General features: G+C 41.0%; 1 long non-coding RNA gene across 2 annotated transcripts in view; it reads right to left on the bottom strand.

The window, feature by feature from the left end:
• Positions 1–25,349, bottom strand: part of LOC309964459 — a 69,804-nt gene extending 44,455 nt beyond the window's left edge. For both annotated transcript variants that reach the window (XR_014326350.1, XR_014326351.1), the window contains exon 1: positions 24,997–25,349. This is a non-coding gene — a long non-coding RNA (uncharacterized lncRNA). The remainder of the gene's footprint in view (positions 1–24,996) is intronic.
• Between the last annotated feature and the right edge of the window lie 262 nt (positions 25,350–25,611).

Below are 25,611 nucleotides of genomic sequence, written 5' to 3' on the forward strand. Positions count from 1 at the left end.
GACAACTCACATCAACATGTTTAATATTTGATATACTATAAATCATGACATATTTAATTACTTACAATGATTTACCATCAGTTTGATTAATAGGATGTTGAATGTCACTAAGCTGCTCTGTAGATTGAAATCATCCACTACATGGGAAACAGATGGCACTGACCTTAGTGAGAGCTGATTTGGTGGAATTAATCAGCAGAACCCATACTGGAGTAGGTGGAGGGTAATAAGAGAAGAGAAGAACTCCCATTGTCATTGTTTCACCTGGGGAGTCACTTTACTTCTTTCACTCTCATCATAGTCAGAGTTGCATTTGTTTTCCTTTTGCCTCAGTGCATCCAATGCAATGACAGCTTTCTATGAAAGGTGAATGGAGAAAGAAAATCAAAAATGTGTAACGAAAATTATGGAAAATAATGGTATGGCCCCTTTATGTTTCTATTTTTACTTCTCTATTTTGGTTTCTGTTTCAAGATGAAACATAAAATAATTCAGAAGCAGCAAGACAACCATTGCCCAGAATAATACTAAATGAGAAAGAATTTATACAATTATAAAGACTCAAATCAGGAAAGCAAAGAAGTCTAATTTTACCTAGCATCGTATGCCATACATCTTCACTGCTTGGCATCTTCACTGTGAGTTGGAGAGTAATGAACCAAGAGGCTCAGTAGAAATGTACTAAGTAATCTAATGATGCCTATTAATTGCTTTAATATAAGGTTCTTTTGGGAGGTCAGCAGAAGCTTCTGAAGAGAGGTCTGATGGAAAATCTGAAAATATTATTTGTTACTATTTATACCTTTTGTAATTATTATGTACTCTGTGCTAATGATGATACAATAGTGAACAAGACGTAGACCTTTCTCCCATGGTGGTTACTTATTGAGTAGGTCTAAGAAATGATTTTCAAGAAGACCAATCCAGAAGGATAAGGCAGCGTGGCTGACGTATAAAACAAAGAGGGCAAAAACAGAGACCAGGTCATAATTAAAATGCCATTCTTAGAAAGAACATTATTTACATTAAGTTTGACTTTAACAAAAAGACTTTCCTCATTTGAAAGAACTGAATCCACTTTTTGAAACATCTGAAATTTTGACGGTCACAGCCCAGGGGCACAGGCTCACTAAAAGACTGAGACCTAATCATAGGATTACAGAACACTTCCCCTCCCCATACCTACCATCACATCAACAGGATCCCTGTATAACAGGGGATTACAACAGAAAAGAACTGCACGTGTATGATTTTATATAAGAATTCTCTAGGGAAACCACATGACAACAGGGGAGAAAAAAAATCATCGACAAAAGAGGAAGTTTTAGCTTCTGACTTCTACAGCTATGGCAAACGGTAAACACATCCCAACTCCTAGCAAGATAAATATAAAACCTCATTCTAAAGGCCAGATTACATCAGTTACTTTTACCTAGTACATCACGTCCAACTTTCAATAGAAATTTACAAGTCTTACCAAAAGGTGAATAACACAGTTTGAAGAGAAGGAGCAAGCATCAGACCTAGACTCAGATATAGTAGATTTTGGAATTATCAGGACAGGAATTTAAAGTGACAGTGATTAATATGCTAAGGTGTCTAATGTATTCATGTAGTAGTTATCTACTTTATCTCAGTCATACTATGTATGGTGTTTAAAATAGTTTTGTTCATATGATATCATGTTCACATTTATAATATACTCAAATGTAACAAAGTATATTCAACTTCATCTTTTCTCAAATTACTTTCTTCTTTAGTTGATGAAATTCTTCCCCAGAAGACATCTTGGATTTGTTTATTCTTAAAAAAGAAATAGCTTAAATATGCAACCAATATTGAAAAACTATGATGAATTCACCTAGCTCATTCATTTTTTCCAGTCAGTTATGTTTTAAAACTTCATATTTCTACGTCAGATTATGTGATCGTTCTGAGAATACAAAGTTGAATACAAAAGTTGAAAAAATAAAAAGCCTCTTCCTTTGGAGCTTTCAGTTTGGAAAAGAAAGAGATGAAAAAATAGTAATCATAATCAATGAATTTCAATTATGTCTCATGTTACAACGATAAGTAGAGGACAAGGGATTCTCTCACCAGAAACAGAAGGGAGGGATGTCAAGAAGGGGAAAAACAGATGTAGTCTATAAAGTGCCCAAGAAACATCTAAAAGCAGACTTCCCATTGATAGATGAACATGTGGATCTGGAAACTACAACAATGTACATCCTGGATATATTAATTTGCAACTGTTTGTTGCCTATTTGGAAATCAGGACATGGTAACAGATGTCCTTCCTTAGGAGTAGACGGGTAGAATGAGAAGATGACCTAAAGCTTCTGAAAACCTTCAACTTTTATGACTGAGACAGAGAAGAAAAGCCTGGAAAGGGCACAGAGATGGAGCAGTCAGTGCACTTAGGAGTCAACCAGGGAAGAACGATCTTCAGAAAGCATTGAAGAAGAAGTCCCTCTTCTTAGGAGCAAAGCTATTATGTGATATCTTCACTCTTATCCTGACCAATTCTGTTAGGGTAGCTGAATTGAGGAAAGATGTCAGGTCAGCCTCCTACCTAACCAGTCAGCCCAGAAGGCTCTGTGTCTTTCAACTGAGCAAATCCTGGTATCTTTCACCTGGGCTATCTCAGTATCTTTCAAATGGGGAGGGGGGCACTTTATTCCCAGTGTCTTTCAAACAGGCTCTGAAGTTTCTTTCAGTTGGGGGCACTCCCCCCGAGGATCCTTCAATTGAGGGGCAGGTATCTGGTATATACTGCCAAATAAAACTCAGGATCATCAACCAAGAATTGGGAGATTCAAGAACCAGGAGACACTCACCCAGATTCATCTGGACTCTCCAGGAAGGTGGATGGGCACAAGAGGCGCTACTGGTACCAATGCTCCATATCCTCATAGAGTTGAGGTGAAGGAAAGAAGTCTGTTCTGGGTCCCTTCCTTGTTCGCCAAAGCTGTCCACTGAAAATAACACACAGCACGAGGGCTGTGACTTCAGCTTTTCTTGAGGGGCAGGGATGTGGTGAGCATGCCCTCAGGCAGGGAGTCCAGGTTAGGAAGGGGACTCTGTCACTCTAGAGGAGAGGGTGTGACTAGATGTGATCTCTCCCTTGTGAGTGAGGTGTTGCTGAGAAAATACAATTCTCTTGGAATTAGGACCTCCACACCCATATTCTCCTGAAAAGAACCAGTATTCCTGGGGATGCTGGACCAGCCTGTGGAGGACTATAGGTCTCCAGTAAGAAAATGGCAGAAAGAAAGGGCAAGGTCTATAATAGTCCTGACCTTGTGGTCCCCCTGCAGCATAACCACATAGACATGAAAGAACATGTTCTAGAAGGAAAGGAAACATGGGAGAAGCTCATGGACTCATAGTAATCAGCCTGTGCTGTGAATCAGGCAGTAAATAAAACCCATCTTTTGGAGCTCTGAGCACATTGCTGAGTTGAGGGCATGCACTTAGTTTCACTGTGGTCCAGGTGAAGTGCTGAACTTCTGGACTTCTGGTCTCTCTGCTGATGGCACTGGTGATGCTCTGCTCTGTTCCCCCACATTTTACCCATTAGTGAATGTCATCTTAATTTCTTCCTCCAATCATTTCCCATATTCATGTAAGTTGGTAGCATAAGATAGGTTTTTGTTACCTTGAATCCACAGAGCCATTAGCTCTGTGTTTTCCACAGAGGACTCCCTGAAATGTTTGTAATTCAATCACTATCTGGTGCAGGGGCCATAACTCTCAAGGGTCTTGTCTATCACTCATCTCATAAATTTATGGTGAGAAATAATGGAGCAATCTACATGAATCACCGGGGATAATTAAATGTGTTTATTTTATAATTATTAGAATTATTAATTTTATTGATCACTAGGATCTCAGAAGTAATTGCCAGTTGATAATTTCATTTTATTTGTTGTATAAAATAATCAGAATATTTGTTATTTGGCCAACTCATTTCCACATTGGAAGTGGATGATAAATTACTGAAAACATAGAGAATTTGTAACAGCGAGGTTTGAGACAAGTGAACATTAGTGTGTTAGAAGTAAAGTATAGGGCTTTCCAGAAAATAAGTGATGGTTCAATACATGTGATTTGCACAGGTGTCTATGGTGTGGATAGGGAGGTGGAGTTTGGAATCTGACATATTAGGTTTTGAAACCTGGATTTGCCATTTACTTATTAGATTGTTTTATTTATATAAACCCTTAGCAGGTGGCTCTTTGGAAATGAGAATATTAACAAGTCAGTTTCAACTATGTTGGAAGGATTAAATGAGTCCCGCAGAAAAAGCAAAGGAATTTGTAGCTGGTATCATCATCATTTTTGATAAAGACTAAAGTCCGTGGAATCTGTCTGGTAGGTCCTTGGTGATCTTGTTCACAGTAGCATTGTAACACTTAATTAGTAATCAATTCAGGATGAATGTGCCATAGTAAATGAAGGCAGCAACAAGGAATGTGTTCTTTATCCTCAAATAAATGTTGGGAATGAAAAATATTCTAATGACCACAATACCTGCCATAACCACAATACCTTGGGATCTTATCACCAGACTGAATGTTTGTATGTACAAAATTCATACATGGAAACTCTAACCCTCAATGTGATGGTATTAGGAAGTGGGGGTGTTTGGGAGGTCACTAGGGTTAGATGAAGTTAGGAGGCTGGAGCCCTCATGAATGGAATTAATGCCTTCATGAGACTCACAAGACAGCTTGCTTCCTCTCTCTGCTCTCCAACATGTGAGGATACAAAGAGAAGCTGGCAGTGTGCAACCCAGAAGAGGACTCTCATCAGAACTCAACCTTGCTGGCATGCTGATCTCAGACTTCCAGGCTCTGGAACTGTGAAAATAAATTTCTGCCCTTTATAAGCCACCCAGTCTCTGGTACCTTGTTAGAACAGCCTGAACTAAGACACACAGCATCATTCAGTTAGCTCCTAGAATACACTAGCTGAGGTTGTGCCTAAATAGTTCAAGTTTAAATCATACATGACCGAGATGAAATTGTCACGTACAGTTATTCTCAATCCCTTTCTTGAAAAGAAGAACTGATATCTGTGCTCACAGGTTAACAATAATAGAAGGTTAATCAAAGAGAGACAGGAACCATGGCCCATCTAAAAGATATGAGTATTAATGAGAGAAAGGAAATGGCAAGAAGTACACTGAGGCTACAAGAAAGAGTACACTGGTGTTTGGTTCCTTCCAAGGCATAATCCCAAATAAATTTGTAAAATTATTCTTATTCTAGTTTTTGAAAATATTTTGGAGGCCACTTAACCAACTGTTCCCTAACTATGTCTTGGTGTAAATATTTGCAGCAACCATTCCTTTAATCAGTAAACAGTCAGAAAAAGGGGCAATGAAATTTGCCAATTTGCTGAACTTCATTTACCAGTGAAAGTCAGTGATGCTCAATACCTTGAGAGTCAAAATATTTTTCATAATCTCAGTTTTCCTTTCAACTTTTTAGAAATAAATTTATTTATTTATTTATTATTTATTTTTGGCTGCATTGGGTCTTTGGTGGCTTCTCTCGTTGTGGAGCACGGGCTCTAGGAGCGCAGGCTTCAGTAGTTGTGGCATGTGGGCTCAGGAGTTGTGGCTTGCAGGCTCTAGAGCACAGGCTCAGTAGTTGTGGTGCATGGACTTAGTTACTCCATGGCATGAGGGATCTTCCCAGACCAGGGATTGAACCCGTGTCCCCTGCATTGGCAGGCAGATTCTTAACCACAGCACCACCAGGGAAGTTCTCAACTTGTTTTTTTAAATTAATTTTTATTGGAGTATAGTTGCTTTACAATGTTTTGTTAGTTTCTGCTGTACAGCAAAGGGAATCATTTATATGTATACATTATATCCCCTCTTTTTTAGATTTCCTTCCCATTAAGGTCACCACAGAGCATTGAGTAGAGTTTCCTGTACTATACAGTAGGTTCTCATTAGTTATCTATTTTACACATAGTAGTGTGTATATGTCAATCCCAATCTCCCAATTTACCCCTTCCCCTTCCCCCCTGGGTATCCATAAGTTTGTGTCTCTATTTCGGCTTTGCAAATAAGTTCATCTGTACCATTTTTCTAGATTCCACGTATAAGCAATATTATACGATATTTTTCTCCTGACTTACTTCACTCGGTATGACAGTCTCTAGGTCTATCCACGCCTCTGCAAATGACACTATTTTGTTCCTTTTTATGGCTGAGTAAATATTCCATTGTATATGTGTACCACATCTCCTTTACCCATTCCTCTGTTGATGGACATTTAGGTTGCTTCCATGTCCTGGTTATTGTAAATAGTGATGCAATGAACATTGGGGTGCATGTATCTTTTGGAATTATGGTTTTCTCTGGGTATATGCCTAGGAGTGGGATTGCTGGGTCATATGTATGGTAGTTATATTTTTAGTTTTTTATGGAACCTCCATACTGTTCTCCATAGTGGCTGTACCAATTTACATTCCTACCAACAGTGTAGGAGGGTTCCCTTTTCTCCATATCCTCTCCAGCATTTATTGTTTGTAGATGTTTTGATGATGGCCATTGTGACCAGTGTGATGTGATACCTCATTGTAGTTTTGATTTGCATTTCTCCAATAATTAATGATGTTGAGCATCTTTTCATGTGTTTGTTGGGCATCTGTATGTGTTTTTTGGAGAAATGTCTATTTAGATCTTCCTCCCACTTTTTGATTGGGTTGTTTTGTTTTTTGTTTTTGATACACTGAGCTGCATGAGCTGTTTGTATATTTTGGAGATTAATCCCTTGTTGGTTGCTTCGTTTGCAAATATTTTCTCCCACTCTGAGGGGTTTTTGTTTTGTTTATGTTTTCCTTTGCTATGCAAAAGCTTTTAAGTTTACTTAGATCCCATTTGCTTATTTTTGTTTTAATTTTCATTACTCTAGGAGGTGGATCAAAAAAGATCTTGCTGCGATTTATGTTGAAGAGTATTCTGCCTATGTTTTCCTCAGAGTTCTACAGTGTCTGGCCTTACATTTAGGTCTTTGATCAATTTTGAGTTTACTTTTGTGTATGGTGTTGGGGAATATGGTTCTTCTTTTCCAATTTGTATTCCTTTTATTTCTTTTTCCTCTCTGATTGCTGTGGCTAGGACTTCTAAAACTATGTGGAATAACAGTGGCAAGAGTGGATATCCTTGCCTTGTTCCTGATCTGAAAGGAAATGCTTTCAGTTTTTCACCATTGAGAATGATGTTTGCTGTGGGTTTGTCATATATGGCCTTTATTATGTTGAGGTAGGTTCCCTCTATGCCCACTTTCTGGAGAGTTTTATCATAAATGGGTGTTGAATTTTGCCAAAAGCTTTTTCTTCATCTCTTTAGATGATCATATGGTTTTTATTCTTTAATTTGTTAATATGGTATATCACATTGATTGATTTGTGTATATTGAAGAATCTTTTTGCATCCCTGGGATAAATCCCACTTGATCATGGTGTATGAACCTTTAAATTTGTTGTTGGGTTCTGTTTGCTAGTATTTTGTTGAGGATTTTTGTGTCTATGTTCATCAGTGATACTGGCCTGTAATTTTCTTTTTTTGTGATATCTTTGTCTGGTTTTGGTATCAAGGTGATAATGGCCTCATAGAATGAGCTTGGGAGTGTTCCTTCCTCTGTGATTTTTTGGGAGAGTTTGAGAAGGATAGGTGTTAGCTCTTCTCTAAATGTTTGATAGAATTCACCTGTGAAGCCATCTGGTCTTAGACTTTTGTTTGTTGGAAGATTTTTTTGTTTGTTTGTTTATTTTTTTTGGCTTCATTGGGTCTTTGTTGCTGTGCGCGGGCTTTCTCTAGTTGCAGCAAGTGGGGGCTCCTCTGCCTTGAGGTACGCGGGCTTCTCATTGCAGTGGTTTCTCCTGTTACAGAGCACAGGCTCTAGGCACGCAGGCTTCAGTAGTTGCAGCATGCAGGCTGTAGAGTACGCAGGCTTCAGTAGTTGCAGCACACGAGCTCTAGGGTGTGCGGTCTTCAGCAGTCATGGCGCACGGGCTCAGTAGTTGTGGCACACCAGCTTAGTTGTTCCACAGCATGTGGAATCTGCCAGGACCAGGGATCAAACTCATGTCCTCTGCATTGGCAGGCTGATCCTTAACCACTGTGCCACCAGGAAAGTCCCTGTTGAAAGATTTTTAATCACAGTTTCAATTTCATTACTTGTGATTGGTCTGTTCACATTTTCTATTTCTTCCTGGTTCAGTCTTAGAAGGTTGTACCTTTCTAAGAATTTATCCATTTCTTCCAGGTTGTCCATATTATTGGCATATAGCTGTTTGTAGTATTCTCTTATGATCCTTTGTCTTCCTGCAGTGTCAGTTGCAACTTCTTTTTCATTTCTAATTTTACTGATTTGAGTCCTCTCCCTTTTTTTCTTGATGAGTCTTGCTAAAGGTTTATCAATTTTGTTTATCTTCTCTAAGAACCAGCTTTTAGTTTCATTGATCTTTGCTATTGTTTCCTTCATTTCTATTTCATTTATTTCTGTTCTGATCTTTCCTTCTACTAGCTTTGGGTTTTGTTTGTTCTTCTTTCTCTAGTTGCTTTAGGTGTAAGGTTAGGTTGTTTATGTGAGATATTTCTTATTTCTTGATGTGGGACTGTATTGCTATAAACTTCCCTCTTAGAACTGCTTTTGCTTCATCCCATTGGTTTTGGGTCATCATGTTTTCATTATCATTTGTTTCTAGGTATTTTTTGATTTCCTCTTTGATTTCTTCAGTGATCCATCGGTTATTTAGTAGTGTATTGTTTAGCCTCCATGTGTTCGTGTTTTTTACTGCTTTTTTCCTGTAACTGATTTTTCTTTCTTTTTTTAAATACATCTTTATTGGAGTATAATTGCTTCACAATACCATGTTAGTTTCTGTTGCACAACAAAGCATTTCAGCCATATGCATACACATGTCCCCATATCCCCTCCCTCTTGAGCCTCCCTCCCATCCTCCCTATCCTACCCCTCTAGGTCATAGCAAAGCACCAAGCCAATCTCCCTGTGCTATGCTGCTGTTTCCCACCAGCCAACTACTTTATATTCAGTAGTGTATATACGTTGATGCTACTCTCACTTCGCCCCAGCTTCACCCTCCCACCCTGTGTCATCAAGTCCATTCTTTATGTCTACCTCTTTATTCCTGCCCTGCAACTAGGTTCATCAGTACCATTTTTTTTTTTTAGATTCCATATATATGCGTTAGCATACAGTATTTGTTTTTCTCTTTCTGACTTACTTCACTCTGTATGACAGACTCTAGGTCCCTCCATCTCACTACAAATAACTCAATTTCATTTCTTTTTATAGCTGAGTAATATTTCATTGTATATATGTGCCACATCTTCTTTATCCATTCATCTGTCGATGGACATTTAGGTTGGTTCCATGTCCTGGCTAGTGTAAACAGTGCTGCAATGAACATTGTGGTGCATGTCTCTTTTTGAATTATGGTTTTCTCAGGGTATATGCCCAGTAGTGGGATTGCTGGCTCATATGGTAGTTCTATTTTTAGTTTTTTTAGGAACCTACATACTGTTTTCCACAGTGGTTGTATCAATTTACATTCCCACCAGCAGTGTAGGAGGGTTCCCCCTGTAATTTATTTCTAATCTCATAGCATTGTGGTCAGAAAAGATGCTTGATATGATTTCAATTTTCTTAAATTTACCAAGGCTTGATTTATGACCCAAGATGTGGTCTATCCTGGAGAATGGTCCATGAGCACTTGAGAAGAAAGTGTATTCTGCTGCTTTCAGATGGAATGTCCAATAAAAATTAATTCTATCTGGTCTAATGTGTTACTTAAGGCTTGTGTTTCCTTACTAATTTTCTGTCTGGATGATCTTTCCATTGGTGAAGGGGGGTGTTAAAGTCCCCCACCATTATTGTGTTACTGTCAACTTCCCCTTTTTTGGCTGTTAACATTTGCCTTATGTATTGAGGTGCTCCTATGTTGGGTGCATAAATACTTATAATTGTTATATCTTCTTCTTGGATTGATCCATTGATCATTATGTAGTGTCCTTCCTTGTCTCTTGTAAGAGTCTTTATTTTAAAGTCTATTCTATCTGACATGAGTATTGCTACTCCAGCTTTCTTTTGATTTCCATTAGCATGGAATATCTTCTGCTCTGTGGCAGAGATTACCACCATTCTTTCTTCCAGGTCACTTATCTGTTCTTCTGCCTCAATTATTCTGCTATTGATTCCTTCTAGTGTATTTTTCATTTTGGTAATTGTCTTGTTCATCTCTGTTTGTATGTTATTTAGTTCTTCTACGTCTTTGTTAAACTTTTCTTTTATGTTCTTGATCCGTGCCTCCATTCTGTTTCAGAGATTTTGGATCATCTTTACTATCATGACTCTGAATTCTTTTTCAGATAGATTGCTTATCTCTTCTTCATTTAGTTGTTCTTGTTTTTATCTTGCTCCTTCATCTGCAACATATTTCTTTGTCGCCTCATTCTGTCAAACTTACTGTGTTGTGGTCCCCTTTCCACAGGTTGCAGGACTGCAGTTCCTCTTGCTTCTGGAGTCTGCCCCCTGGTGGGTGAGTTTGGTCCAGAGGCTCGTGCTGTTATCCCCTTGATGGGGGTTTGATTGGTGTTGTGGTGATCAGATCCTGCCCTAGATATGGAGCAGGCCTCCTCTTTGCTTTGTGGTTGTCACTGCCTTGTCAGGGGTGAGGTCTGCTCCCTAGTTGTTGTAGTAGAGGTCCCCAGATCTGTTTCTTAGCTGTGATTCTGATCTGTGGTATGAGGTAGGTGGGACTGGAGTACTCCCACTTGGAGGGAAGCCACTGAGTTTTCCTCCTTTGGAGCTGTTTACCTGTGAATGTGCTCTTTTGTTTCCCCTTTTGCCTGTTGTGCGGGCTCACAAAGTATATTGTTGTTGGCATCGCTCTCGGTCCCGCCTTAACCGTGAGTATGCCAGAACTTGGCCCTGGTGACTCTTAGGCATTGGTTTCACCTGTCCACTGGAGCAGGTCCACTGAGGTTAGGTCCCAGTACTATAGTGGTCATGCACCTGGACCCGCTGTGGGAGCTATGGAGGCAGCTCGAACTCTGGTCTGCCCCTACCCCCAACGTGTACATGCCCACAGAGCCCACAGCTGCTAACTCCAGACCCATCCCAGCTGCAGGAGCACTTGTCCTTTCAGCTGTTTTGCAGGTGCTGAATTTAGGAAGCTGGTAGTGGAAGTGTAACTCTGCAGTTCACACAGCCACGAGGAGAGATTTCAGCTCTTCTTCATTAGTCACATAGCCCTGGGGCTCAGCTGTGGTTTCAGTCCCTCCTCTGGGCTAATTTCCTAGTGAGAGGAGCTATCTATGCCCTCCTGGGACAGCAGGGTGGGTCCCGGCACCCACTGGCAGATTTCCTAGTAGGGAGAGGTTTCTGCGTGCTCCCGGGATGGCAGGACAGATCCTGGCACCTGCTGATGAACTTCCTAGTGGGGGGAGTTATCTGCACCCTCCCAGGGCAGTGGGGCAGGTCCCAGCACCCACTGACAGATTTCCTAGTAGGGAGAGTTATCCATGCCCTCCTGGGACAGCAGAGTGGGTTCCAGCACCCACTGATGGATTTCCCAGTTGTGGAAGCTTTCTACACCTTGCTGGGACAGTGGGGCAGGTCCGGGTGCCCACTGACAGCTCTCCTAGCAGGGACAGCTATCTGTCCCCTCCCAGGATAGTCAGGTGGGTTCTGGCACCCACTGATAGATTTCCCAGTCACGAAAACTATCCGTGCCCTTCAAGGACAGCAGGCAGGTCCTGGGCCCACTGGCAGAATTCCCAGTGGCTGGATCTGTCTGTCAGTAGGGACAGGTTCTGTGGCCCACTGGCAAAATTCCCAGTGGGGGAATCTGTCTGCACCATTCTGGGTCAGTGGAGCGGGTCCTGCGACCCACTGGCAGAATTTCTAGTTTGGGGAACTGTCTGCGCCCTTCCAGGTCAGCAGGGGCAGGGCCTGGAAGAGGCAGCCAGTGCCAGCCTCTGCAGCCCAAGATGGTGGCAGAAATTCGCTCCCATTCCCAGAGCTCCTGTAGGTGGAGTCCTGTTGCCTGGGAGTGCTCACAGGGAAAGGAGCTTTTATGGTGGTCCTGCCCCTCTCCTCATGCCTCTCCCAATAATGGTGCCTTGCCTCTCTGGAGGGCCCAGGCTTCTTCCTAATACACCCTCAGTCGCCACAGCCTGAACTGTTCAGGCTGTTTCCGCACCTAATCCTGGTCCTCTCCCTGAGACTGATTTTTGTAGTGTGAGCTTCAGCACCCAACTCCCACCCTCACCAACAGAGGAGTAGCTCAGGTTGGGGAGCACAGGGTGGCGGTGCCGACTCTCTGTGCAGGTTACTCTCTGTTTTGCCTTCCACAAACCAGTTGCTGCTCTACCCTTTTTAGGCTCCAAAACTCCCCCCTCCATCCAGTCTAATTTCTCCGCTGATGAGGAGCCTTCCCAAGGTTCAGGAATCTTTCCTCCTTCACAGCTCCCTCCCCGGGGCGCAGGCCCCATCCTGATTCTTTCTTTTTCTTTTTCCTCTTGTCCTACCCGGTCTTTTCAGATATCTGAGGTCTTCTGTCAGCGCTCAGTAGCTGTTTTGTGTGAATTGTTCCACTTGTAGATGTATTTTTAATGTTCCTGTGGAGGACGTTGAACTCTGCTTCCTACTCCTCCACCATCTTGATCCCCCTCTCAACTTGTTGTAAAGAAAATTAACCTACTTGATTCTAGGACCTAACTATCTTCATCTATTTTCCTGTTATTCTTTAATAGGCCAGTAAGAAGACATTATCACATTTACATTTAATACACTCAGGGAAAAATATTCTTAAGGCAGTTGGCAATTTACCTCTTTTACTAGTAAACCCACACATACTTTAATCCAAAAGTGGGTGTGTAGGGACTTCCCTGGTGGCACAGTGGTTAAGAGTCCGTCTGACAATGCAGGGGACACATGTTCAATCCCTGGTCTAGAAAGATCCCAGATGCCATGGAGGAACCAAGCCCATGAGCCACAACTACTAAGCCTGTGCTGTAGAGCCTGTGAGCCACAACTACTGAGCCCGCATGCCACAACTACTGAAGCCTGCACACCTAGAGCCCATGCTCTGCAACAAGAGAAGCCACCACAATGAGAAGCCCACATACCACAACTAAGAGTAGCCCCCGCTCACCGCAACTAGAGAAAGCCCGCGCACAGCAGCAAAGACCCAACACAGCCAAAAGTAAATAAATACATTTATAAAAACCCAAAAGACAAAAGTGGATGTGTAATATGTACTATGCATATTAATAAAGAAAGGATATCCTGATGAATGCAGACTCATTAACATTTAAACGTTAAAAAAATTTATACTTTGTAATATATTGAACTGAAGATCTGTTTCTTAGTACAATATATTTCTGAATATGATTAAAATTAATATAAATGTTCAACCATATAAAGATTTAATCTATATGTAACTGTCACAGGTATCAAAGAAAAAATCTCTCTTAATTTGTTGTCTGAGTTTACTATTACATGACGCTAATATTAAATCCTGTCCCCCAATTATGCATAAGTTCTTACAGATAAGATTAGGTAAATTCCATTTCTCCTAAGCCAAATAGTTGTATTTTTTAATTATTTGGAAGTTAATTCATTTAAAAAGTTATCAAAGTCTATTTACATTTTTCATTAAACAGATTTTTAACACTGTCAACACTGACAACCATGCTGCATAAAATACATCTGCCTGAGAAGAGAGATGTACGTTTGGTGCATCTCCATTTCCACTTCCATTCTCACATTTGGAACTTATATCTTAATAAAAGAAAGTATCTCTTACTCATCCCAAGCCTCCCAATCGTTCACTGCCCCGGGGTGAAAAAACTCTGTGACACCACACAGAGGGATAATTTCAGGAGGTTTAGCTTTTGGGAGAGAGGCCCTTGATGCAAAGCAGAGAAGGCCTTAGTACAATAAGATGCTTATGCTTTATCAGTTACTTCCTCTCTCTGCTGTATCAACATCTTCCTTTTCAAAGGCTAGTTTTTTTTTTTTTTTGCGGTACGCGGGCCTCTCACTGTTGTGGCCTCTCCCGTTGCGGAGCACAGGCTCCGGACGCGCAGGCTCAGCGGCCATGGCTCACGGGCCCAGCCTCTCCGCGTCATGTGGGATCTTCCTGGACCGGGGCACAAACCCACGTCCCCTGCATCGGCAGGCAGACTCTCAACCACTGCGCCACTAGGGAAGCCCAAAGGCTAGTTTTGATCAACATTAAATGTGCTTAATTTTCATCTTCTTCATCCTAAACATGACCACCTGTAAGTATTATCTTGCTTCTGTCATTCTGTTCATACACAAAAGTTCTCTGCAATATTTGCCTCTACTTCTTCACATGCACCTCCTTCCTCCAATTGCCATAATTTGGCTTCAACCTCCCTGTTCTCTTAAAACTGCTCAGCCAAAGTTTATAATAAACTATCAATACATGTTACTGAGATCAGAGATCGCTGTCAGGCAGCCTCAGCTGACATCTCAGAAGCATCGGACACTTGTTACCACGCCCTCCATCTTAAGGTCTGACGCTCATCTGGTCTCCGTGTCACCACCACCCTCTGCTTTTCTGCCCCTCCTCCTCTCCTTCCTTTGTTGACTGCTCCCTCTCATCTTAGGGAATTGGTGTTCCTCAAAATTCCGTGCTAGTCCCACACTTCATCCTCTCTGCACATACACTCTCAACCTCCCAAATAGTTCTAAATGTCCTCTCTATGACTGTGACCTCCATATGCATGTCTTTCCCCAGGGTCACATCTCCAAACAAATGTCATTAGCTCCAAACCCTTATATTTACCTGCTTCCCTAGACTATCTCTCCACAACACGTCCAAAATTGACCATGATGCAATTACCTGGCAAACTCCTGCAGACCCCTGGGATGCCAGCTTACCAACTGCTCTTGCAGAAGCTTTCCCTGATCCATGCAAGCTCACATGCTCCCAAGAACCTGTACATTCCCTGTCACAGCATTAGCATTGCTTTAATTGAATGCCTAGTTACCCATATCCCCACCAGACTGCAAGCTCTGTGACAGCAGGCAATGCATCTACTCTTTTCATTGTACCTGGCACCCACCACAGTACCAACAAATGGAAGACATATTCACTACTTATTTGTTGAGGTTTAAATTCCATGATTCTATAATATATTTCACTTTAGTTCCTCGAGCCTGCAAATGCTGAAGTTGAATTTAAAAAACCATTAGACATGCTTTCTCTGAGAAAGCATAAGTTAAAGAGAAAAGCTCCAGCTGATATAACCTGCAAATTACAGGCTGAGAATTTGAACAGACTGAATGATAGCAGCCTTTTGTATTAATATAACAAATAGTAACCTGTATAGTCCACCCTTGGCCCAGCCAAGAGAAGCTCTGACTACAGGTCCCTTAACACTGTCAGAGGTCTGCATCTTGAGGCCCCCAAATGCAAACTGTAGTTGAGGGATTGCCTGTGGAACTGTAAAGGAGCAGAGCCCACGTTTCCACCCTTAGAGCAGTACCTGGTACATTAAGGAGAGAAACCCTAAAGCACCTGAAGCTCTTTGGAGACAACCAGCATCTAAGAAAGTTTTCTGACCAAAAAATACTATTCACTGCTCTGTGAATAGTATAAATGAGATAAACAGTCCTTTTCCTCATCTTGATTTTGTTTCAGACCACCTTTGATGTTAATGTTTAAGAAACAGATTAGGGCTTCCCTGGTGGCGCAGTGGTTGAGAGTCCACCTGCCGATGCAGGGGACACGGGTTCGTGCCCCAGTCCGGGAAGATCCCACGTGCCGCGGAGTGACTGGGCCCGTGAGCCATGGCTGCTGAGCCTGTGCGTCTGGAGCCTGTGCTCTGCAACAGGAGAGGCCACAACAGTGAGAAGCCCGCGTACCACAAAAAAAAAAAAAAAGAAAGAAACAGATTAAATTATACTTTAAAAACAAACAAATAGAGAGAGGACCTTCAAGATGGTAGAGGAGTAAGATCACCTTCCTCCCCACAAATATATCAAAAAATACATCTACATGTGGAACAACTCCTACAGAACACCTACTGAACGCTGGCAGAAGACCTCAGACTTCCCAAAAGGCAAGAAACTCCCCACGTACCTGGGTAGGGCAAAAGAAAAATGTAAAAATAGAGAAAAAAGAATAAGGACAGCACCTGCACCTCTGGGAGGGAGCTGTGGAGGAGGAAAAGTTTCCACACACTAGGAAGTTGCTTCACTGGCGGAGCCGGGGGGCGCGGGTGGGCAGAGGGGAAGCTTTGGAGCCACAGAGGACAGCGCAGCAACAGGGGTGCAGAGGGCAAAGTGGAGAGATTCCCGCACAGAGGATCGGTGCTGACCAGCACTCAACAGCCTGAGAGGCTTGTCTGCACAACCGCCGGGGCAGGTGGGGGCTGGGAGCTGAGGCTCAGGGTACGGAGATGGGATCCCAGGGAGAGGACTGGGGTTGGCTGCGTGAACACAGACTGAAGGGGGCTAGTGTGCCACAGCAAGCCAGGAGGGAGTCCGGGAAAAAGTCTGGATCTGCCTAAGAGTCAAGAGACAACTGTTTCAGGGTGTGTGAGGACAGGGGATTCAGCACACTGCCTAAACAAGCTCCAGAGATGGGCATGAGCTGCAGCTATCAGCGTGGACACCAGAGACGGGCATGAAATGCTAATGCTGCTGCTGCAGCCACCAAGAAGCCTGTGTGCGAGCACAGGTCACTATCAACACCTCCCCTCACGGGAGCCTGTGTAGCCCGCCACTGCCAGGGTCCCGGGATCCAGGGACAACTTCCCCAAGAGAAGACATGGTGCACCTCAGGCTGTTGCAACGTCACACTGGCCTCTGCCGCTACAGGTTTGCCCCACATTCCGTACCTCTCCCTCCCCCTGGCCTGAGTGAGCCAGAGCCCCCAAATCAGCTGTTCCTTTAACCCCCTCCTGTCCGGGTAAAGAACAGATGCCAGAGGGCAACCTACACACAGAGGTGGGGCCAAATCCAAAGCTGAACCCCAGGAGCTGTGCGAACAAAGAAGGGAAAGGGAAATTTTTTCCCAGCAGCCTCAGGAGCAGTGGATTAAATCTACACAATCAACTTGATGTACCTGCATCTGTGGAATACCTGAATAGACAACAAATCACCCCAAAACTGAGGTGGTAGACTTTGGGAGCAACTGTAGAAATGGGGTTTCCTTTCTGTGTCTAATTTGTTTCTACTTTAATGTTTACCTTAGTTTAGTATTTACAGCTTATTATCATTGGTAGATTTGCTTATTGATTTAGTTGTGCTCTTCCTTTTTTTAATATATATATATATTTTTTTTTCCTTTTTCTCTTTTTGTGAATGTGTATACTTCTTTGTGTGATTTTGTCTGTATACATTTGCTTTTAACATTTGTCCTAGGGTTCTGTCTGTCAATTATTTTTTAGCATAGTTTTTAGCGCTTATTATCATTGGTGGATTTGTTTATTGGTTTAGTTGCTCTCTTCTTTTATTTTATTACTTTTTAAATTTTTTTTATTTTAATAACTTTATTTATTTTATTATTTTTTCTTTCTTTCTTTCTTTTTTCTTTTCTCCCTTTTCTTCTGAGCAGTGGCTGACATTGGTCTTGGCGCTCTGGCCGGGTGTCAGGCCTGAGTCTCTGAGGTGGGAGAGCTGAATTCAGGACATTGGACCACTAGAGACCTCCTGGCCACATGTAATATCAGTCAGCGAGAGCTCTCCGAGAGATCTCCGTCTCAATGCTAAGACCCAGTTCCACTCAATGACCAGCAAGCTCCAGTGAAGGACACCCCATGCTAAACAACTAGCAAGACAGAAACACAAGCCCACCCATTAGCAGAGAGGCTGCCTAAAATCATAATAAGTTCACAGATACCCAAAACACACCACCGGATGCAGTCCTGCCCACAAGAAACACGAGATCCAACCTCATGCACCAGAACACAGGCACTAGTCTCCTCCACCAGGAAGCCTACACAACATACTGAACCAACCTCACCCACTGGGGGCAGACCCCCAAAACAACTGGAACTACAAACCTGCAGCCTGTGAAAAGGAGACCCCAAACACAGTAAGTTAAGCAAAATGAGAAGACAGAGAAATACACAGCAGATGAAGGAGAAAGGTAGAAATCCACCAGATCAAACAAATGAAGAGGAAATAGGCAGTCCACCTGAAAAAGAATTCAGATAATGATAGTAAAGATGATCCAAAATCTTGGAAATAGAATGGAGAAAACACAAGAAACGTTTAATAAGACCTAGAAGAACTAAAGAGCAAACAAACAATGATGAACAACACAATAAATGAAATTTAAAATTTTCTACAAGGACTCAATAGCAGAATAACTGAGACAGAAGAACGGATAAGTGACCTGGAAGACAAAATAATGGAAATAACTACCGCAGAGCAGAATAAAGAAAAAAGAATGAAAAGAATTGAGGACAGTCTCAGAGACTGCTGGGACAACATTAAATGCACCAACATTAGAATTATAGGGGTCCCAGAAGAAGAAGAGTAAAAGAAAGGGACTGAGAAAATATTTGAAGAGATTATAGTTGAAAACTTCCCTAATAGGAGAAAGAAAATAGTCAATCAAGCCCAGGAGGCACAGAGAGTCCCATACAGGATAAATCCAAGGAGAAACACGCCAAGACACATATTAATCAAACTATCAAAAATTAAATATTAAAGAAAAAATGTTAAAAGCAGCAAGGGAAAAGCAACAAATAACATATAAGGGAATCCCCATAAGGTTAACAGCTGATCTTTCAGAAACTCTGCAAGCCAGAAGGGTGTGGCAGGACATATTTAAAGTGATGAAAAGGAAAAACCTACAACGAAGATTACTCTACCCAGCAAGGATCTCATTCAGATTCGATGGAGAAATTAAAATGTTTACAGACAAGCAAAAGCTGAGAGAATTCAGCACCACCAAACTAGCTTTACAACAAATGCTAAAGGAACTTCTTTAGGCAGGAAACACAGAGAAGGAAAGGACCACAATAACAAACCAAAAACAATTTTAAAAATGGTAGTAAGAACATATATATCGATAATTACCTTAAATGTAAATGGATTAAATGCTCCAACCAAAACACATAGACAGGCTGAATGGATATAAGAACAAGACCCATATATATGCTGTCTACAAGAGACCCACTTCAGACCTAGGGACACATACAGACTGAAAGTGAGGGGATGGAAAAAGATATTCCATGCAAATGGAAATCAAAAGAAAGCTGGAGTAGCAATTCTCATATCAGACAAAACAGACTTTAGTTTAAAAAAAAGACTATTAGAAGAGACAAAGAAGGACACTACATAATGATCAAAGGATCGATTCAAGAAGAAGATATAACAATTGTAAATATTAATGTACCCAACATAGGAGCACCTCAATACATAAGGCAAATGTTAACAGCCATAAAAGGGGAAATTGACAGTAACACAATCATAGTAGGGGACTTTAACACCCCACTTTCACCAATGGACAGATCATCCAAAATGAAAGTAAATAAGGAAACAGAAGCTTTAAATGACACATTAAACAAGATGAACTTAGTTGATATTTACAGGACATTGCAACCCAGAAAAACAGAATACACTTTCTTCTCAATTGCTCATGGAACATTCTCCAGGATAGGTCATATCTTAGGTCACAGATCAAGCCTTGGTGAATTTTAAAAAATTGAAATCACATCAAGTATCTTTTCCGACCACAACAGCATAAGACTAGATATCAATTACAGGAAAAAAACTGTAAAATATACAAACACAAGGAGGCTAAACAATACACTACTAAATAACCAAGAGATCACTGAAGAAATCAAAGAGGAAATCAAAAAATACCTAGAAACAAATGACAATGAAAACATGATGACCCAAAACCAATGGGATGCAGCAAAAGCAGTTCAAAAAGGGAAATTACAGCAATACAATCCTACCTCAAGGAACAAGAAAAATCTCAAATAAACAACCTAACCTTACACCTAAAGCAATTAGAGAAGGAAGAGCAAAAAAAAACCCCCAAAGTTAGCAGAAGGAAAGAAATCACAAAGATCAGTTCAGAAATAAATGAAAAAGAAATGAAGAAAATAATAGCAAAGGTAAATAAAACTAAAAGCTGGTTCTTTGAGAAGATAAACAAAATTGATAAACCATTAGCCAGACTCATCAAGAAAAAAAAGGGAAAACACTCAAATCAATAGAATTAGAAATGAAAAAGGAGACGTAACAACTGACACTGCAGAATACAAAAGATCATGATTGATTACTACAAGCAACTATATGCCCCAAAAATGGACAACCTGGAAGAACTGGACAAATTCTTAGAAAAGCACAACCTTCTGAGACTGAACCAGGAAAAAATAGAAAATATGAACAGACCAATCACAAGCACTGAAATTGAAACTGTGATTTAAAATCTTCCAACAAACAAAAGCCCAGTACCAGAGAGTTTCACAGGCGAATTCTATCAAACATTTAGAGAAGAGCTAACACCTATCCTTCTCAAACTCTTCCAAAACATAGCAGAGGGAGGAACACTCCCAAACTCATTCTACAAGGCCACCATCTCCCTGATACCAAAACCAGACAAAGATGTCACAAAAAAAGAAAACTACAGGCTAATATCACTGATGAACATAGATGCAAAAATCCTCAACAAAATACTAGCAAAGAGGGCTTCCCTGGTGGCGCAGTGGTTGAGAGTCCGCCTGCCCATGCAGGGCACATGGGTTCGTGCCCTGATCCGGGAGGATCCCACGTGCCGCGGAGCGGCTGGGCCCGTGAGCCATGGCCGCTGGGCCTGCACGTCCGGAGCCTGTGCTCCACAACGGGAGAGGCCACAGCACTGAGAGGACCACGTACAGCAAAAAAAAAAAAAAAAAAAAAAACTAGCAAAGAGAATCCAACAGCACATTAAAAGGATCATACACCATGACCAAGTGGGATTTACCCCAGGAATGCAAGGATTCTTCAATATATGCAAATCAATCAATTGCAAAAAACCATATTAACAAATTGAAGGATAAAAACTATATGATCATCTCAATAGATGCAGAAAAAGCTTTCGACAAAATTCAACACCCAATTATGATGAAAACACTCCAAAAAAGTAGGCATAGAGGGAACTTACCTCAACATAATAAAGGCCATAGATAACAAACCCACAGCCAACATCATACTCAATGGTGAAAAACTGAAAGCATTTCCACTAAGATCAGGAACAAGACAAGGTTGCCCACTCTCACCACTATTACTCAACATAGCTTTGGAAGTTTTAGCCACAGAAATAAGAGAAGAAAAAGAAAGAAAAGGAATCCAATTCGGAAAAGAAGAAGTAAAACTGTCACTGTTTGCAGATGACGTGATACTATATATAGAGAATCCTAAAGATGCTACCAGAAAACTACTAGAGCTAATCAATGAATTTGGTAAAGTTGCAGGATACAAAATTAATGCACAGAAATATCTTGCAATCCTATACACTAATGGTGAAAAATCTGAAAGAGAAATTAAGGAAACACTCCCATTTTCCACTGGAACAAAAAGAATAAAATACCTAGGAATAAACCTTTCTAAGGAGACAAAAGACCTGTATGCAGAAAACTATCAGACACTGATGAAAGAAATTAAAGATGATACAAACATATGGATAGATATACCATGTTCTTGGATTGGAAGAATCAACATTGTGAAAATGACTATACTACCCAAAGCAATGTACAGATTCAATGCAACCCCTATCAAACTACCAATGGCATTTTTCACAGAACTAGAACAAAAAATTTCACAATTTGTATGGAAACACAAAAGACCCCGAAGAGCCAAAGCAATCTTGAGAAAGAAAAATGGAGCTGGAAGAATCAGGCTCCCTGACTTCAGACTATACTACAAAGCTACAGTAATCAAGATAGTCTGGTATTGGCACAAAAACAGAAATATAGATCAATGGAACAGAATAGAAAGCCCGGAAATAAACCCACACACATATGGTCACCTTATCTTTGATAAAGAAGGCAAGAATATACAATGGAGAAAAGACAGCCACTTTAATAAGTGGTGCTGGGAAAACTGGACAGCAACATGCAAAAAAAATGAAATTAGAACACTCCGTAACACCACACACAAAAATAAACTCAAAATGGATTAAAGACCTAAATGTTAGGCCAGACACTATCAAACTCTTAAAGGAAAACATAGGCAGAACACTCTATGACATAAATCACAGCAAGATGCTTTTTGACCCATCTCCTAGAGAAAGGGAAATAACATCAAAAATAAACAAATGGGACCTAATGAAACTTAAAAGCTTTTGCACAGCAAAGGAAATCATAAACAAAAGGACAACCCTCAGAATGGGAGAAAATATTTGCAAATGAAACAACTGACAAAGGATTAATCTACAAAATATACAATCAGCTCATGCAGCTCAGTATCAAAAAAGCAAACAACCAAATCCAAAAATGGGCAGAAGACCTAAATAGACATTTCTCCAAAGCAGATATACAGACTGCCAACAAATACATGAAAGGATGCTCAACATCACTAATTATTAGAGAAATGCAAGTCAAAACTACAATGAGGTATCACCTCACATGGGTCAGAATGGCCAGCATCAAAAAATCTACAAACAATAAATGCTGGAGAGGGTGTGGAGAAAAGGGAACCCTCTTGCACTGTTGGTGGGAATGTAAATTGATACAGTCACTATGGAGAACAGTATGGAGATTCCTTAAAAAAGTAAAAATAGAACTACCATTTGACCCAGCAATCCCACTACTGGGCATATACCCTGAGAAAACCATAATTCAAAAAGAGTCATGTACCACAATGTTCACTGCAGCACTGTTTACAATAGCCAGGACATGGAAGGAACCTAAGTGTCCATCGACAGATGAATGGATAAAGAAGATGTGGCACATATATACAATGGAATATTACTCATCCATAAAAGAAACGAAATTGAGTTATTTGTAGTGAGGTGGATGGACCTAGAGTCTGTCATACAGAGTGAAGTAAGTCAGAAAGAGAAAAACAAATACCGTATGTTAACACATATATATGGAATCTAAAAAAAAAATAAATAAATAAAGCTTCTGAAGAACCTAGGGGCAGAACAGGAATAAAGACGCAGACGTAGAGAATGGACTTGAGGCTATGGGAAGGGGGAAGGGTAAGCTGTGACAAAGTGAGAGAGTGGCATGGACATATATAAACTACCAAATGTAAAATAGATAGCTAGTGGGAAGCAGCCACATAGCACAGGGAGATCAGGTTGGTGCTTTGTGACCACCTAAAGGGGTGGGATAGGGAGGGTGGGAGGGAGATGCAAGAGGGAGGAGATATGGGGATATATGTCTATGTATAGCTGATTCACTTTGTTATAAAGCAGAAACTAACACACCATTGTAAAGCAATTATACTCCAATAAAGATGTTTTTAAAAAAACCCTATTAAAAAAAGAGATCAGATTTGTGGTTACCATAGGCAAGGGGGTGGGGGGAGAGGAAATCAGATGAAGGCAGTAAAAGGGTTTTTTTCTTTCTTAAAAAAAAGACATTAAAATATTGTAGAGACCAGGAAAATGGTAAGAAATATATTTATGGATGAGAGGGTGATGAGAAATGAAACAGTCCTAGATTTTCAGCCATGGAACAGCACAATACTCTAATTCAAAAGCTATTTCCTGGGTCAGTGTTAGGGTAAAGTAAGCTAGTACTTCCCTTAAACACAGAATGTTAAAGAGGCACCAAATTTAAGTCATCAAGATAAAGAATGTTTCAATGTAATCTTTTAAAATGAAAATTAATACCAAAATATGCACGAGGAACAAAACACCAAAATTTTAAATTTAAATAAACAAATGAAATCACCCTTCATTTGCAGGTCCCTGAGAGTCTTACAAAGTAAGCCTTCATGATGCAACTGAAATTTGGGCAAATTCCATTTAGTTTATAAAATTCTTACTAAAGAAAATGAAAAAGTCTGATCTGCTAAATATCCTCAGTTGCTTGTACACAGCAACTCTTCTATCTAACCATATAGTCAAAGTGAGCTCCTGGGAAAGACATTTCAGGAACATGAGTTAAAAATCAGTTAAGGGGCTTGCCTGGTGGCGCAGTGGTTAAGAATCTGCCTGCCAATGCAAGGGACACGGGTTTGAGCCCTGGTCTAGGAGGATCCCACATGCCGCGGAGCAACTAGGCCCGTGAGCCATGGCCGCTGAGCCTGCGCATCTGGAGCCTGTGCTCCGCAACAAGAGAAGCCGCGACAGTGAGAGGCCCGCGCACCGCGATGAAAAGTGGCCCCCGCTTGCCACAACTAGAGAAAGCCCTCGCGCAGAAACGAAGACGCAACGCAGCAAAAATAAATAAATTAATTAATAAACTCCTACCCCCAACATCTTCTTTAAAAAAAACAACAACAAATCAGTTAAGACTATCACGGGGTCATTAGAAATTGTCAAACATGGTAATTCCCTCAATTACAAACAAGTGAAGAAGTAATCTTGAAAATATCACTGATTTTGCTTCCATTAAATATAGAAAAGTAAAACTATATTAAATACTTGTTTTAGTATAACGAAAATATAGTTTAAATAAAGTTTAATAACCCACGTTTTAATATTAAAATATATTTTAATATTCTATGCTTACTATTTAAAATATTTTAATATAAATATATTGTAAAAGCATGAAACATTTAAAATATTTAATTTAAATTAAATATAATATGAATTAATTTAAATATAACATTAATTTTAAAATATAAAAAGTAAAATGCTGTGTTTTTTAATATTCCTACTTTTCAGATATTCAATACTTTCTCCCTCACTTTAACGCTGTATCCTTGAAAGACCCTTGAAAGTCCCAGAGCATCTACAGGGGCGCTCAGCTCCCGCGTCCTCGGCCCCGATGGTGGCCGCGCTCCGACTCACCCCCTAGGGCGTCCCCAGCACCGTCCTGTCGTCCCATCGCCGCCGCCGCCTTCCCCTTTCTCTGGGCCTTCGCTGTCTCGCGCCAGAAACGAGCCCCAATCTGAAAAATCGGCTCCCCTTTCTCTGTGGGGAATCGCTCTGATTCCCCACCTCAGACCGCTCAGAAAAAGGCTTCTTTCCCAAAAATTGCCTCGCTCAAGTTTCTGTGAGAAAATAAAGCGCAAAACTCAGGGGAAGCCTGAAAATGCAAGGTTCTTGTTCCCAGCCAAACAAAAATGTCTCTGGCGAGGCCGCGACAAGGCTTCCTCTTCAGCACTCAGCACCGAGAAAACGAAGGTGTTTCGCGCACTATGCTGATTATTAAAGCAGCCTCAGGGACTACGTTTCGCCCTCTCTCGAGCTGCAGGAGACAGCTGCAGACGGCGAACTCAATAGTCGGCGTTTCCCAAATAATCCCTGCGCCCTCTACCGGCCGCCTAGGGAAGGACGCTGTCCACAGTTCCAGGGAAGGAAGCTTCCAGCTAATTGTTTAGCGGGAAGGAACCTTCCAGCTAATTGTTTAGCGGTTCCCGCTCTCCCCCTGGCGGCCGTTTAGTGAATCACTCAAATTCTCAA

The sequence above is a fragment of the Leucopleurus acutus genome, assembly GCF_964270905.1.
Source record: "Leucopleurus acutus genome assembly, chromosome: 7".
Classification (NCBI taxonomy): Eukaryota; Metazoa; Chordata; class Mammalia; order Artiodactyla; family Delphinidae; genus Leucopleurus; species Leucopleurus acutus.